Raw genomic sequence first — 16862 nt, 5'->3', positions numbered from 1 at the left:
GGTACCCCTAGCCAGCTAGTGAGAGTGGCTGGTAGGGGAGACTATAGTTTGTAGGTTGTAGAAGAGATGACGCTTCATCAGAGTCTCCTATGATGTTGTGAAAGCTTGAACTAAAGTGCCTGGAAAACTCAGTTTCCTGTTCATAAAACCATAGGGTTAGAAGGGTCTTTGGAAATCATCAGGTTCAATACCCCTGCCCAAGGCATGAGTCCTCATACCATGTCAGATAAATTATTGTTCAATTTTTTGAAAATCTCCAGTGTTTGAACACTCTCAGCTCTAGGAGGCAAGCTGTTCAACTGGTTAATAGTTCACACCATCAGGAAATTCCTCCTTATTTCCAGGTTGGATCTCCATCTGAGGAGCTTCCCATTGCATCTTGTCCTACTCTCAAGGTCCTATGGAGAATACATCAATGTCCTCAATCTTGAAGTAACCCCCTCAATTATTGGAAGAGCACTGAGATGTCTCCTCTCAGTCTTCTATTCATTAAATTAATCATACTTACTTCCTTTAGCCCTTCTTCGTAGGATTTAGCCTCCAGACTCTCTATCACAGGGCCTCCAGACCCTCTATCAAATTCACGGGCCACGGGCTGGATGTGTGACGTGCTGGTCATGCCTATGATCGGTTTGGCAAAGGGGGGGAGTCCCACTACGTCATGTGACACCACCGTGACGATGTGAGTTTGACACCCCTGCTCTATCCTCTTAACTACTCTGCTCTGAACTCTTTCTAAGACCTTAGTATCTTTTTTGTAGTGTGCTAGCCAGAATTGTATGCAGTATTCCAAATGTGGCTTTACTAATGCAGTATAGAACAGGACTGTCACATCCCTTGATCTTTATACTATCCTTCTGTTGATACAGCCAAGAATTGGTTGGGTTTTTTGGCAACTGCTGCACCCTATGGATCATACTTAAGTGGGGTCCACCAGGACATCTATATTCCTCTCATGGACAGTAGTGTTGAACCAGGAACTACCTGTGCATATTTGCCTGTCTTTAATGCTGTGATTAAGCATAGGACTTTCCCATGCAGTTTTGTGTTTTCTACCATTGAATGAACGAGTGATACTCCCCTGTTTTGAGTGTACTATGGTCATCATTAGAATAGAATATACTAGTGTTGAGGTAAAAGTTTATTCCAGGCGGTGGTATGAATTGAATTTGGGTTGAAATCGGTTTGCAACATTAGGTATAGAAGATACTACACAAATGTACATTATTTATTTAATTTGGGGTGAGGTGGGGTGGGGAGATTTAATAACCTGTTTGTGAAACATAGTTACAAAATTTTCTTTTCTTTTTAGAGAAGTTATGAATGACAAATAGAGGAAGAGCTGTATTACTTGAAATGTAAGTTGAAACTCCTCCTTTTTGGCCCAGAAACAAATGTGAAAGCATCTCAGGTATGCAGTTACTTTAGGTGTTCCTGATCTATGCATTTCTCTCACACCCAGCTCTTCTTTCCAGCCCATTCCTCCTCTCCTCTGTGTGCACAAGCCTCTGTCAACAAAAAAAGAATCTCAATGGTGAAATAGCTGTCACACTTACAAATGGAAACCACAAGTAATGCAACCACATTAACCAAAGTAATAAATTGGCAGATTAATTCACCCGGCATGACTAAATGGCCAATATGCCTTCACCCTCTCATTTTTCAGCCTTCTTTTACTCCTGAAAAACATGAGAGCACAATATAGAAACAGCAGTGGCAAAGCTTCCATTCTGCATACTTCTTTAGGGCACAGTAGCTCTTTCAGCAATTTTATTGCAGTCAGCTGGCCTTTAGTCTTGTTCTCTTGCTTATCCATCTGTTTTCTGCTGATACTGTTCCTTCATATTTAGGTCCCGATAAAATCTGCCCTGATCCTACGTTCTCCTTCTTTCCAAGCTCTTTCCATTAGTTGCTCCTTCTGCTACTCTCCCTTTCTTCTCCTCTTCTACACAATAGACAACTTGCCTCCCTCTATCCCATTTTCTTGACTAACTTTCTTTCCTTTAGAGCAGGAAGCTCCTTTTCACTCATCTAGAAACTTTTGCCCAATTTCTATGTATCCTTTGCAGAGATTCCAAAAGCCTTTTTTTTTGACAGTTTGCAATATCTTTATACCACTGCTATCCTGTCAATAATGGAAATTGTTATCTCCTAAACACAATTGCTGGCTCCATAATCTACTTTACATGGGGCATTCTAGCCTAGAATGGACATGATTTGTTGGAAGGGCTTGAATCTGTTCATTGTCTGCAGGATATAGCCAATGTTTCCAAACTGCTGGAATAGCTAAGTAATAATGGCATCCAAACCATTGACGCCCCACGCGTAGTCCAAGGGATAGGAATACAAGAGTACCATATTGGGTTAATTTATCTAATAGCTGTTAATTGTAATAAAGCAAACTGGGTTAGTAAGTTGTCTGAACAGTATTTTCTCTGAGCCATGTTGCTATTTCCCTCCTTGTTATGTGTTTCTAACTCCATTTTAAAACATTCAAAGTAATTTCTATTAAATTTGGAGCCCATGGGAATGTCTCTGTCTATTACGTTCAACACTGCCATGTGAGTAGGATGTTTGACATGGTTGTTTCATATCAAAAAAACAAGCTGTGAGAAATTCTGCCTTTGGTTTGAAAAAGTAATTTTCTAGCTTCAGCTTTCTGTTAGTACAGGTGAGGGGAGCCAAAGAGCCTTCAAAGGCTTGTGAGAGAAATGCATCCTTCAAAAAGCTACCCTGAAGTCATATTTATACGTTAATGGGGGAACAATTTTAATTCATGAAAGAAACTTTAGTTCATTAGCTACACCAACTGAGACAGTAAAGCCTCCAGCTGGAATTGCTACCCTATTTCTATAATACCTGATATCTTTATCTTATGCTACTTCTATGGTGTGTACAATTTAAAAGTTAAGAAAATATAGAAGACCTAGCCTAAATATAGGCAGCCATGAGAAAGTAAGTGGAATCAGTTTTATAATTGCAGTTTTCCTCCCTTTTTAAAAACCATATTGCCTGCTCCACTTCTGCCACACACTCTAAATATGCTAAAGCTGAAAAATGTTGCACTCAATCCTGTAATCCTGAGATCTGACTACATCTGGAAAATGAAGCGCATACAATATTGCAGTGTGCTTGGTATGAATTAACAATGATGGGAGGACTGAGGAAAGCTAGCTTTAAATGTGAACAAGCTTGCAAAGTCATAATACTACAGTAATCATACTGTAGAAAGTAACTATAGCTTATTAGGCAAGCATCTGCTTTTATAATAGGCCTTTCCTTTTCCAAGTTCCAAATTTCCCTCCACTAAAATATCTGTTTCACATTTTCCCCTGTTAAAAATGCTTGCATATTTCTATGCTGAATCTCAGAAAACCATTTCCTGCCCATATGGTTATAAAATAGAATGACAATACAGTGCAAAAAAGCAAGAAAAGAAAACAGACTATAAATGAAGATGAGGAAAAAGTGTATTAATTCTCAATCTATTGTGGGTTGTGTGAGAATCAAATAAGTGTGTTGCTTCCTCTCCTCTGGTTGAGAACTGGAGAAAGGAGAATGGCTCCCTGCATGGTGGGTGAGAAAGACTGGGCAGGGACTGTTATGAACTGAGTGGATGTATAGTGAGTGTTTTGGGGGATAGGGAGGTGCTGGATGTGACCCCAATTGCTGCATTGACGAAGGGGGTGGTGCAGGCTTGAGGACACTGAGAATAAATGCAATAATGCCTGTTGGGTTCACCTTACTCCTGACTGTTTTCCAGTTGGACAAGCTTCCCCTTTTAGAGCAATAAAAGAATGTTGAAGATGGAATGGCTGGCAGGAGAGTCAAGATGTATTTCAGTGGAGTCGGCTAACTGGAGATACGGGATGCAAGGGGGAAGCCAATCACTTGGAATGTGCTCTTGGAATTTAGCACCAGTTTCTCATTTGCAGTCACCTCATTTACCTGGTCAGTAAATGGGGGGGGGGGCTGTTTTAGGCTGAAGCTTTTAAATGTCAGGCCAGCCTGTAATAAGGGTTATCTTATTTCTCACTTGATTCTTGCAGAGAAAGATGAACTGGCTTGCATCATAGAGACCTGGCTAGGCTCAGAGGGAGGTGTTTTTCCCTCAGAAACATACCTAACAGGTTATTGAATATGACACGTCTTAGACTACAGGGCTGTGGAGGGGTGTGTGCAGGGGCGGGCTTAATTTTTTTAGCAAGGGGTTCTCTGCTAGGTGCTGGGTGGGCATGGCCATGGTGGGTGTGGCCTAGTCGGCCTCCTGCACCACGGTGTTGGTGTGTGTGTGTGTCGGGTGTTTTTGCCCTCCTTGGGCTCCAGAGGCTTTTTTCAAGCCTCTGGGAGGGTGAAAACGGCTTCCCCATGCTCAGGAGGCCCTACCAAATTTCTGGTAGGCCCATTTTTCACGCTCCCTGAGCCTCAGCACGTGTCCTGCACTTACCTACCTGTGTCCAAAACCGGCTGCGTGGGGACTCCTGGGAGGGGCAGGCTGGGGTGGGCAGGGCCAGCCAGGAGTGGTATTTGTGGATTCTCCAAACTGCACAAAATCTTAGCTAGAGGTTCTCCTGTACCCCTGCAACCCCCCAGCAGCCCACTCCTGTGGGGCTGTTGTCATTAGACACTTTCTAGTAGTTTCAGGAGCATGGCTCTAAAAGTGCCTGGCTATGAGATCTTTTTTCTTAGGTTGGATTCAAGGGATCAAATGGAATTGTTGTACCAACTTCCCCACTGCATGACAGCTTCCCTACCTGTCCTCCTGGACCTCACTGCGGGCTGGCAGTGGAGTTCCCTAAGCTTATCTACCATCCCTCCGGTGGGTTAGGAGGTAGCTCGGGATTTCATGGAAACCACAATTTTTATGGGCCTGTCCAAGTTATCCAGGACTCAACCAGGAATAGTGGTCAGCAACCTGATTTGATGTTCTTGTCAGAACAGTGCCTATGTGACCTGGAATTGGTGGAACGGGTGGATTGCTGTTGGCGTTGCATATGTTGTTTGTAGATGATTTTTTATACACACATTACACACATCCATGTATCCACGTGCATACATTTATAAAAATAAGTATAAGTATGAGGACATTTTGCTGTCATGTTTATTTATTAATTAAATTTATTTGCTGCCCTCCTCACTATTCAAGCAACTCTATTTGGATGTTCCTTTCAAGTTTTCCAGTAAATATCCAGCGTAAGTCAATGGGCTAATATCAGTGGTGGGTTTCAAAAATTTTTGGAGCCTCTTCTGTAAGTGTGGTCTGCTTTCCGGGTCCACTGGTGGAACCTCTTCTAACTGGTTCGGTAGATTTGACAAACCGGTTCTACCGAATAGGTGTGAACTGGTAGGAACCCACCTCTGGCTAATATGTACATTGTAGAGTGAACTCTCTGTATGGGGAAGTTAATTCCAATGCTCAGAATCAATTCCTGGACACAGTCTTTTTTAAATTCTAAGTTCATATCTTTTTCACCAATTCTAGTTGATAAAACCCAGGGTTTTTGATAAAAACAGAGAACATTCTATGTGTTCAAAGTCTACTTGAATAATCTACATTAAGGGTGTCAAACTGGCAGCCCATAGGCCGGATGTATCACCTGCAGGCCACACCCACTCCGGGTCTGGCTCTGCAAAGGCAAAAACATTGCACCATGATTGAGTTTGACACCCATGATCTACATTGATTAGCAACATGCAGGACTTTAGACAGGGAATTTTGTCAGGCATTGCCAAGATAGTACCTAGGATCTTCTTGGCTTGCAAAGTGTGATATAGGGCCACCATCATTTATTTGAGCATCACACCAAAATAAAAACAATTTTCTTGAATTTGTAATTTGCTTGTGAGGAAAAAAATAAAGAAATACAGCCTTCTCTCCTCTTACCCAGCAATGAATGATATCAATGATAGTGATCTACTTGTCATGTCTATTTTCAATGACTGAAGAAAGAGTGGTAGAATCAGCATCTTTCTAAATTCATGTTTTTTTAAATTTTCAAAATAAATTTTATTTGCTGCGAGTGTAATGGTTAATATAATGTTAACCCCATATATTTAGAATGTAGAGATTAAATTTCTAAATTATGAGATAAAAGGATACCCTTGAAGATTCTTTTTAATTATTAAGAAAATGATTAGGTATTAAAATAAGAGTTGGGATGACCAATAGTGAAGGGTGAACATTTAAAAGATCAAACATTAGAAGTGCCTCTTCTAAAAGTATAACTTTGTGAGTTTTGAATGAGTTCCTCCTGAAGCTGCAAGTGAACTACTCCATTTTTCTAACCATAGAAAGTCCAGGAGATAATAATTATGGGCTCTGTGTTCAGGTTAGTATAATAGGTAAGTAAATAATGACTTAGAATTGTGTATCAGTTGCTTTTAATTAATGTTTTAGAAGTATCTGGGAAAGGGATTGGAATGATATTGTTATTAACAACAGGAAAAAATTATATGTTGTCCCTGAATCTCTTTTTCTTACGTGGGAAACATTAAAAAAAAGCACAACTTCCATCCTCCCATAGATAAGGATGGGTGGCATTCAGCTATGGATCTGCAGAATAGCACAGCTTATATGTGAAATATTAACAACAACATTCTAGAAAACAGAATAATGTAGGCTGTTTTGTGTACTCAGGTGGCATCTCTTTAAAATGATAACTATAAAGCTGGGCCTTAACCTTGTCTATAGCAGGGATGTCAAACTTGATTTCATTGAGGGCTGAAATAGGCTTGTGTTTGACCAAGATATGTGTGTGTGTGTGTGGGGGGGCGCGCTGGGCTGGGCGTGGCCAGCTGAACATCACTTGTGTTGGGGGTGCCTGTGGCAGCCTGAGTGCTCTGCCAGCGAAAGCGGGCTCCCAAGCTCCATTTTCGGCTGTGATGGTCTCCTGCAACCCTCTGCCAGTGAAAACGGAGCTCAGGAGGGCCACTGGTCCTTCACTGTTTCCAGGGTTAGCGTTAGGCCCTGTTTCCAGATCTAAGCACCCTGCTAGATCCAGCCCTGGGGCATTGAGTTTGACACCCCTGGTCTATAGCATTAGGGCTAAGATCCATGTGAGGGGGCTTGGTTTCTTCAGATATATAGATCAAAGTATTTCATTGTCAACAATGGGAGGGAGACTTTATGTATGTATTAGAATTGTCTATAAAAAAGAGAAAATTCCTTACAGAGTATTTGGGTGAAAGGAAAGTTCAATTCCATCCTTTCCTGAGTTCCTTAAAGGGAAGCGAGCTAGTTCCAACTTTGGCATGGACTTGATGTGCATGAGTTCTTTAAGTAAGCATTTGGTTTTAATGTTTGAATGGTACCCAGACAAGGTGATCTAACAATAGTGAACATCTATAAACCACCTCTGACAGTCTGGGCACAGCATGGCACCCAACAATCTATGTGGATGATTTCAATAGCCATCATCTTAACTGGAAATACTGTTCCACTGATAACAACAGCGAACTATTGTCCAACTGTGCCTCAGCAAAGAAGTCCAACTGATATGCTAAAGATAAGGGCACATTTAGATTGGTGGCATGGAACTGCAAAACCAATCCAGATTTGTGCGTTATCATAGAAGGCCCAAATTTGCAGTCCGACCCCATAAACAGGAAAATAATGGATATATTCCTGCACAGCCAACACAGTCCTATCTTGCTAGAAGTTGGAACCCAAATTCCCCTAATTCATTCTACCCCTAGACCCAGATGTAACTGTCACAGCTGCCATTCAGCTATGTTATGCATTGTGCATTGCCTGCTGCTGACAGCTGTGGGGTAAGATAAGAGGGAGGGTTACCACGAGGAATCAAAACCAAGCATTGCACCGTTTTGTGAGAATTGCCAGCCATTCCAAGCAAAGGAATTCTGCCAGCTGTTACCCAAAGGGACTGTTACCCAAAGAATTTGTTAGTCCCTAATTGGACACTTTTTGATAACCAGGGAGGTGGAAGGGAGCAAGGAAAAGTTAACCATGTACGTATGCTTTGGGTGTGAAAATCTCAGATCCAGCTTCGCTTCTTCTGTAACCACTTGGCTTCAGTAAAGTGTACCTTTGGCTAACCATGGACCTGAGAGTCTTTCTTTACTAACTGAATAAGTTGGGACAGCTGTCAGAAACTTTAAAAAAAGCCAGGTGGCCCCAAATTTGCCGAAAATCTTGATAAAACTATACAGTGGATTCCATCAAATATTCAGCACTATCATAGATCCATTAAAGCAATAATCTCTGCAACAAAAATATTAATTATAAAAAGGATAAATTCCATAATAGGGGAACATCTGCCTGTGGAACAAGCTGCCTTCCAACAAGAGCAGAACTGTGTAGAGTAGACCAGGTACTAAGCCTAACAGGTTATATAGAAGCAGAAGGAATGTGTAGAGATCCACATTGGGAGTATTCCTGAAGTATACAGGTAGTCCTTGGCAGAGGTGGGTTGCCAATTTCTTTACTACTGGTTCGAGCGTGCTTGTGTGTGATGCTTCTGTGCATGCGCAGAAGTGTCTGGGTGGGCGAGCGGAGCCTCCCACTGCCACTACTACTGGTTCAGCCAATCCGGGCCAATCCGGGCCAATCTGGCAGCAACCCACCTCTGGTCCTTGGCTTACAACAGTTCTTTTATTGACTGTTATAGAAGTTATAACAGCACTGAAAAAAATGACTTATGACCATTTTTCACACTTATGACCATTGCAGCATGATCATGTGATCAAAATTCAGACACTTGGCAACAGACTCATATTTATGATGGTTGCAGTGTCCTGGGGTCATGTTCATCTTTTGTGAACTTCTGACAAGCAAAGTTAATGGAGAAGTCAAATTCACTGAACAACTGTGTTACTAATTTAACAACTGCATGATTCATTTAATAATTGTGGCAAGAAACGTTATAAAATGGGGCAAAACCCACTTACAAGCTATCTTGCTTAGCAATGGAAATTTTGGGCTCAATTGTATTGTAAATTGAGGACTACCTGTAACTAGGTATTGCATAGATGCATAGAAAACCCAGGGGCATTACCTCTGAATTGAATCAAATTTGTCATCGAGTAGATGGAGATGTCTGATACCCACTAATTTCAAATGATCTACATATATGACTAACTATAAGTTTGATCAGCCAGAGTAATCTGATGGTTGGGTGACCTAGAAATATGACAAGTAATTTAATTTGCAATTTAATTTAATTTAACATTTAATTTAATTTATTAATGTAACAACTATTAAATTAAATTTACATTAAATATTATACATATGTGTGTAACTAACAATCCTGGCTCCCAAGCATGTTTCTATTTTTTTTTGCATGCTTAAAGCTGCCTTAGTTACTTCTTTTGCTATTTGTGTACAGTATGCTTTACTGATTCCAATTTCTTTTACCTGTTTCCAAGGACCACAAATAGTAATGCCTGCCCTTTTTGAATATTCAAATTTATGTTGCATTAACAAAGGGATAGAATTAAGATAACATGAAGTATTAATAGCATTTTATATTGCCTTGGTAAAACTACAATTGGAATACTGCATCCAGTTTTGGTCGCCATGATGTAGAAAAAGATGTGGAGACTCTAGAAAGAGTGCAGAGAAGAGCAGTAAAGATGATTAGGGGACTGGAGGCTTAAATATATGAAGAACGATTGCAGGAACTGGGTATGTCTAGTTTAATGAAAAGAAGGACTAGGGGAGACATGATAGCAGTGTTCCAATATCTCAGGGGTTGCCACAAAGAAGAGGGAGTCAAACTATTCTTCAAAGCATCTGAAGGCAGGACAAGAAGCAATGGATGGAAACTGCTCAAGGAGAGAAGCAACTAGAACTAAGGAGAAATGTCCTGACAGAACAATTAATCAGCGGAACAACTTGCCTCCAGAAGTTGTGAATGCTCCAACACTGGAAGTTTTTACGAAGAGGACAACCATTTGTCTGAAATGTTATAGGGCTTCCTGCCTGAGCAGTGGGGTTGGACTAGAAGATCTCCAATGTCCCTTCCCCCTCTGCTTTTCTGTTCTGTTTTGTTAAAATGGTATGAATCAGTTGCTTTGCATAAAAAATGGGTTGTTTTAATAACTTGAAAATGTTTTGAGCATGAAATTGAAACATGCCATTTTGAGCATGAAACAAGGGTTTTTCATTTTAAATGCCCTATCCTGAGTGTAAATTTACTATTTCACACTCAAACTGGGGCATTTCAAATGCAAAACAATTCATATTTTAATTGGCAATTCAAGATATGGCTGCCTGTTCAAAGTCCTTCATGGCATTGGGCCTGAGTCCTATGTCCAATTGGACACCTATGTTCAATTATTTCTCTCACCCAGGCAGAGTGGGTGCACCCCAGATCCATTCAATTAAATGTTGCCCTAATGTGGGACTGAAGGGATGTGGTGGCTCAGTGACTAAGACGCTGAGCTTGTCAATCGGCAGTTCAGCAGTTTAAATCCCTAGCGCCGTGTAACAGAGTGAGCTCCCGTTCCTTGTCCCAGCTTATGCCAACCTAGCAGTTTGAAAGCATGTAAAAATGCAAGTAGAAAAACAGGAACCACCTTTGGTGGGAAGGTAACATCATTCCATGCGCCTTCAACATTTAGTCATGCCGGCCACATGACCACAGAGACATCTTCAGACAGCACTGGCTCTTTGGCTTTGAAATGGAGATGAACACTGCCCCTAGAGTTGGGAATGACTAGCACATATGTGCAAGAGGAACCTTTACCTAATGTGGGACTGAAAAACCATGCCTTCGCTATTGTGATCCCTGCCTTCTCGAATAGCATGGTTAGTGTCCACTCTTCTAGAGCTGTGGAAGGTTCTTAAGACTTTGATTCTGTCCAGCCCCTGAGTAGTTATAATAGACAAGGCATGTGGTTGTTTTATATTGGTAGGATCCTGTCCAGTTTGTTGTTCTATCTGTCTTAGTCCAGGCTGCTTGTTACGTGCATTTTAACTATTTTGATTGTTTTGCTGTTACTTTTTAATTTTGCAAGCTGCCCAGAGTCTTTTAGAGTGGGTGGCCATACGAATTAAATTAAATTAAATTTTTGAAATATTTGTGTAACTATGTTCAAAATCCTGGTTGGTCACACAGGCGGATTGAATTAAAATATAAATTGCTATGTGATCAAGGGTAAATTTCCAAATCTAAGGATGAGAATGGCATAATTCGATCATGTCACAAGATATAGCAGGGAGATTCTCTAGGTCATGCTTTTTCCATCCATGTCTGAGAAATATTGCTTGATGGTTCGAGGGGTTGATTTACATGGAGTTGCAGAAGCTGCTTAAGAGCTAGTTGTAGACCTGGGAGAGGAACGTGTTTTGAGAAAAGAAACCGCTCAGAATCCTATGAAATGTGGACAGTTTGCCAAATATCTCTGTACAGGCTGACTAGTGATTCCCTCATGGTAGTCCTCAGACAGAAATAAGTTACCACTGTGTCTTCCCAAAAATAAGACCTAGGGCTTACTTTTGGGGGAACACAATTTCAGTGTGATCACCCTCCCCCCCAGTGTGCGTACAAGAGGTAGCAAGCACACAAAACTGATGGTATAGCAATAGCAGTTTGACTTATATACCGCTTCATAGGGCTTTCAGCCCTCTCTAAGCGGTTTACAGAGTCAGCATATCGCCTCCACAGTCTGGGTCCACATTTCACCCACCTCGGAAGGATGGAAGGCTGAGTCAACCTTGAGCCGGTGAGATTTGAACCGCCGAACTGCAGATAACAGTCAGCTGAAGTGGCTGCAGTACAGCACTCTAACCACTGCGCCACCTCGGCAACTGAGGCATGGGGAAGAAGGCAGGTGATGCTGACACAGTGCATGGGCCACAGGCAAGCTGAAAGACATGAAGACAAGCTTCCCATGGTTGGCTGCCCACTGAAGCCCATTGACTCTCGATTTCCCCACAGCCTAAGTGGTGCATCAGGATCATTGTCTTCCCCCGCCCCCCACCTGTGCCTCCACCTTCTGCTTGGAAAGTAATCAACTCACCTGTGCTGCACGGACTGCGGCTCATCCCAGATACCAGCGGCCTGTTGCATGCTCACTGTCCACTGTGCTGTCCACACCCACCCCTTCACTAGGGTTTATTTTGGGGGTAGGGCTTATATTAAGCACACAGTTAAAAATCAGGCTAGGGCTTATATTCTGGAAACATGGTAGGGCCTGGCAATGTTTTATTTTTGAAGGCAAAGAAGTGAGTACAGATGCAAACATACTGTATAGCATTTTTGCAACTCCTTAAAGCAAAAAATCTTTTCCCAAGACTTAGGGCTCCTATAGAGAACAGTTTTATTAACCTGGGAAATAATACAAGGGCTTTAAAAGAATTGTTATGTTCACACTTTTGCATATTACAAAATACTTCTTTGCCTTCAAATCTGAAATTCTTCACAGTATACAGTACAGTACATAAAAATGATATAGATATGATGGTAAACCTACTTCAAATACTTCTTTGCCTTCAAATCTGAAATTCTTCACAGTATACAGTACAGTACATAAAAATGATATAGATATGATGGTAAACCTACTTTTAGCTTGGAAAGAACGAGTCATTTGGGGGGGGGTGTAACACATTCCACGCTACAAATCTGGAACACTCTGTCTCCATCCCCCTAGAGTATCAATGAAGCCTCTTATATGTAGCCCTGCTGGTTTGTGCATGACAAATTCAATTCATCACAATGTTCTGAAGGACATCACATGTTTCTGTAGAATGCCATAGATATCACATGGATGTCTTCAGATCTTGTGCATGCTTTATAGACAATAATAAAATAGTAATTCAACTTCCAGTTGTCCTTTCCTAAAAGCTTTTGTGTTTCAGTTTTTCTGAACTTCTGTAAACAAGTTGACTGTTTGCAACAGTTCCAAAGCCTCACCAGATAGTCATTGAACATCTTCTCTGTTTAGCTGCCATTTCCCCAGTTTTCAAAGCACAGCCAGGAGGACACAAATTTCATACAAAGTATAGAGAGCAGAAGGAAGCAGAGTTTTGGTCTTTCTTCAAAATCCTTATTTTCCCATCCCACTTCCATCCTTTTCCAGACCCACATTTACTTCAGAACAGTTGCTGGTGGAAGCTGAAAGATGTGGAGGCAAACAATGAATAGTCCTTTTCCTCTCTGCTGTTCTCTGGAAATTATAATTTCCAGACCCTGCACAGCAAAAGAAGAAAAGAAGGATCTGATGATATGTGATGAAAACAAGGTAGAACATATTATTTTACCACGCATATGTACTCAGCTCTCCCCTTAATTTATGTAACTGTGATGAAATGAAGATATAACCAGTCATACAGCATTCAGACAAATATATATTAGTGTATGGCAAGCTGTAACTCGAGTGGCCTGCTACCCTGGATGTGAAGGGCACAGCTTGTATTTTCTGCAACTATATTGATTTTCCTGTCAAATAGCTTGTATTCATGTAACCATGCTGCCACTTATTGCCTTTTAGAGTTAAATAATGAGGGCGGGTTTCATATAGTGGAAGCACACCTACTTGGTAACTTGGGGAAGAGAGTTGAAAAGTTGAACTCCTTCAATGGGTGCCTGGGAGAAGCTAATCAAATTAAATGAAGTTAATGAAAGGTTTGCATACATTTATCTGCCCAAGGTTTAAACTAATTCTAGGAACAATTAGGAACTAAGAGACTGTTTGGTTTAGTGGTTAAGATACTAGGCTAGAAATCAGGAGTCTGTGTGTTTTGGTCCTGCCTTAGGCGTGAAAACTGACTGGGTGACTTTGGGCCAGTCATTTTCTCACAGCCAAACTCACCTCACAGAATAGAATAGAATTCTTTATTGGCCAAGTGTGATTGGACACACAAGGAATTTGTCTTTGGTGCATATGCTCTCTGTGTACATCAGTGGTGGGTTCTGGATCCAGTCGCACCCGATACGCTGTGACGGGGCTGGGCATGCGCATGCACACACCACCGCCCAGCGACACTCAGCTGCTCGGTTGAGGTCGTGCAGCTACCGTACGCTGTGCGTGCATGCGCAATTGGGCCGTTTGCATCAAAAAGTGATAAGGAACGCGGGTGGGTAGGTAAGCCAAATGAGCCACCATTCTGGTACGCTGATCCCAGCTACCATCGGTATGCCCATTCTAGGCCGAACCGTCCGGAACCCACCACTAGTGTACAAGACAAGATACATTTGTCAAGAATCATAAGGTACAACACTTAATGATAGTCATAGGGTACAAATAAGCAATCAGGAAACAATCAATATCAATATAAATTGTAGGGATACAAGCAACAAAGTTACAGTTCTACAGTCATAAGTTGGAGGAAATGGGTGATAGGAATGATGAGAAGACTAATAGTAATAGTAAAGCAGCCTTAGTGAATGGTTTAAGAGTGGTTGTTGTTATAGGGAAAATAGGAGAAGGAAGGTGTATTAAGTATGTTCTTCACCTTGAATTATTTATATAAGTAATAAAGATGGGATAAAAAAAATAACAGCCAAAAAATTTAAAGACGCTTGCTTCTGGGGAGGAAAGCTATGGCAAATCTAGACAGCATACTAAAAAGCAGAGACATCATCCTGCCAACAAAAGTGAGCATAATCAAGGCTATGGTTTTTCCAGTTGTAATGTATGGCTGTGAAAGTTGGACTATAGGAAAGGCTGAGTGCCAAAGAATTGAGGCCTTTGAACTATGGTGCTGGAGAAGACTCCTGAGAGTCCCTTGGATCAAAGAGGAGATAGCAATAGCAATAGCAATAGCAGTAGACTTATATACCGCTTCATAGGCCTTTCAGGCCTCTCTAAGCGGTTTACAGAGAGTCAGCATATTGCCCCCAACAATCTGGGTCCTCATTTTACCCACCTCGGAAGGATGGAAGGCTGAGTCAACCCTGAGCCGGTGAGATTTGAACCGCTGACCTGCTGATCTAGCAGTAGCCTGCAGTGCTGCATTTAACCACTGCGCCACCTTGGCTCAACCCTGACTGCTCTAGAAGGCCAGATCCTGAAGATGAAACTCAAATATTATGCCACCTAATGAGAAGGAAAGACTTACTGGAGAAGAGCCTAATACTGGAAAAGATTGAGGGCAAAAGGAGAAGGGGACGACAGAGAATGAGGTGGCTGGATAGAATCACAGTAGATGTGAGCTTAAATGGACTCGAGAGGATGGTAGAGGACAGGAAGGCCTGTAGGAATGTTGTCCATGGAGTCACGATGGGTTGGATATGACTTCGCAACTAACAACAAAAATAAATAAATAAATAAATAAATGCGTAAAAACAATTGACAGCTGTGTAGAAGAATTTCTAGTGTTAAAACCTAGTGTTGAATCAGATATTCAGAAAAAGATAGAAAAGGCTTTATGGCTTAACTCCTTTTCTTTCTTTTTTTAAAATAATTATTGTTGTAGAAATTTTCAACAGAATAAACACAATACAAATTTTGAACTGAGATAGGGAAAAGTATTAAGAAAGTGAAAAGAAACAAAGTAAAAGAAATAGAAAAGGAACAAAACGAAAAAAGTAATACTGTAAGGAAGTGGCTTCCAATCTTCTTAACAGCAGTTATATTTTACCCTCACTTTCTAAGGCTATATCATAATTACCTGCTTTTCATAATCTGCTGTGTTTTACCATCAAATCCATAAATTATTGGTTATGGACTGTATTGTAACAGCCATCTGATGGAAAAATGAAACTCAGTAATGAACATTGGCTCCTCTTTGCTGATTCCTTACTTTCCAGTTCAAATCTTAATACTACCTCAAGGAACCAGAGCTGGTTAAACATCGTAATTGGAACATATTATTATTATTATTATTATTATTATTATTATTATTATTATTATTGTTGTTGTTGTTGTTGTTGTTGTACAATTGTATCACAGCGGCCAGTTGTTTCGCCGGATTTGGATTATTATTATTATTATTATTATTATTATTATTATTATTGGAAAATTGTGCAAACTGAGCTGAATAATTGGGAATGACCATGATAAGAGTTAATACTGGACCTTGAAATGCACATCCTAGTCTAAAATTTTAGGATGGACACTTAAGGGTCTGGTAACAATGCTTAGTATAGTCACCAGCATTAATGAGGTATGACATCTACAATAATTGTAAGGTATAAAGAACCTTTCATGTTTTAACAATTGTGGCTTTATGTGGTTGAGTTGGATAAGGAAGCAGCAGTTTTGGGAACCCTCCTGCTTATTGTCCTAAACTTTAAAATGTCCTTGGTTGTTAATCCCCATGCAACAATACAGAAAAACCTCCCAAAGGTGCTAGTTCACTTTGAGTCATTTACAAGCACTGTTTGCTATTCATGTATTATAATTTTATTTCACCCGATTTTGTAAAAACAAAGGCAAATCAATCCAAGGCAGCTTGGTTGTTTTGAAGATCTAGAATTCTATCTGTTTGATGTTTATATGATACCTTTTGTGACTTTCTGCTATGGGACTCTTAAGAAGATAAACAATTAAAAAAACAAATATAAATTAAACATAAGCAATCTCTGAGAATTCCAAATCATAGCCTTTGGAAAGTGTGGATATTGGCGTATATGATGGTATTTTTGTCAGGTACAGTAGTTTCTTTTATTTACATTCTACCTTCCTTCTAGAACAGGGGTGTCAAAGTTGCATCATCATGACATTGTCATGTGACATAATGCGACTCCCCCCCTCACTAAACCAGGTGTGGGCGTGGCCAGCACGTGATGCATTCAGCCTGCGGGCGGCAAGTTTGAAAGCCCTGCTCTAGAAGCTCTAGGAAACATAGGTAGTATCCCTCCTCCATTTCCCCCCACAAATAACAACCTGGGGGAGTAGATTGGATTAAGAGGTTCAACGTTACCCAGTGAGTTTTTATGGCTGCAGGTGGACTTGAA

Source organism: Thamnophis elegans, chromosome 7 (genome assembly GCF_009769535.1).
Source record: "Thamnophis elegans isolate rThaEle1 chromosome 7, rThaEle1.pri, whole genome shotgun sequence".
Lineage (NCBI taxonomy): Eukaryota > Metazoa > Chordata > Lepidosauria > Squamata > Colubridae > Thamnophis > Thamnophis elegans.
This window is presented reverse-complemented; position numbering follows the sequence as displayed.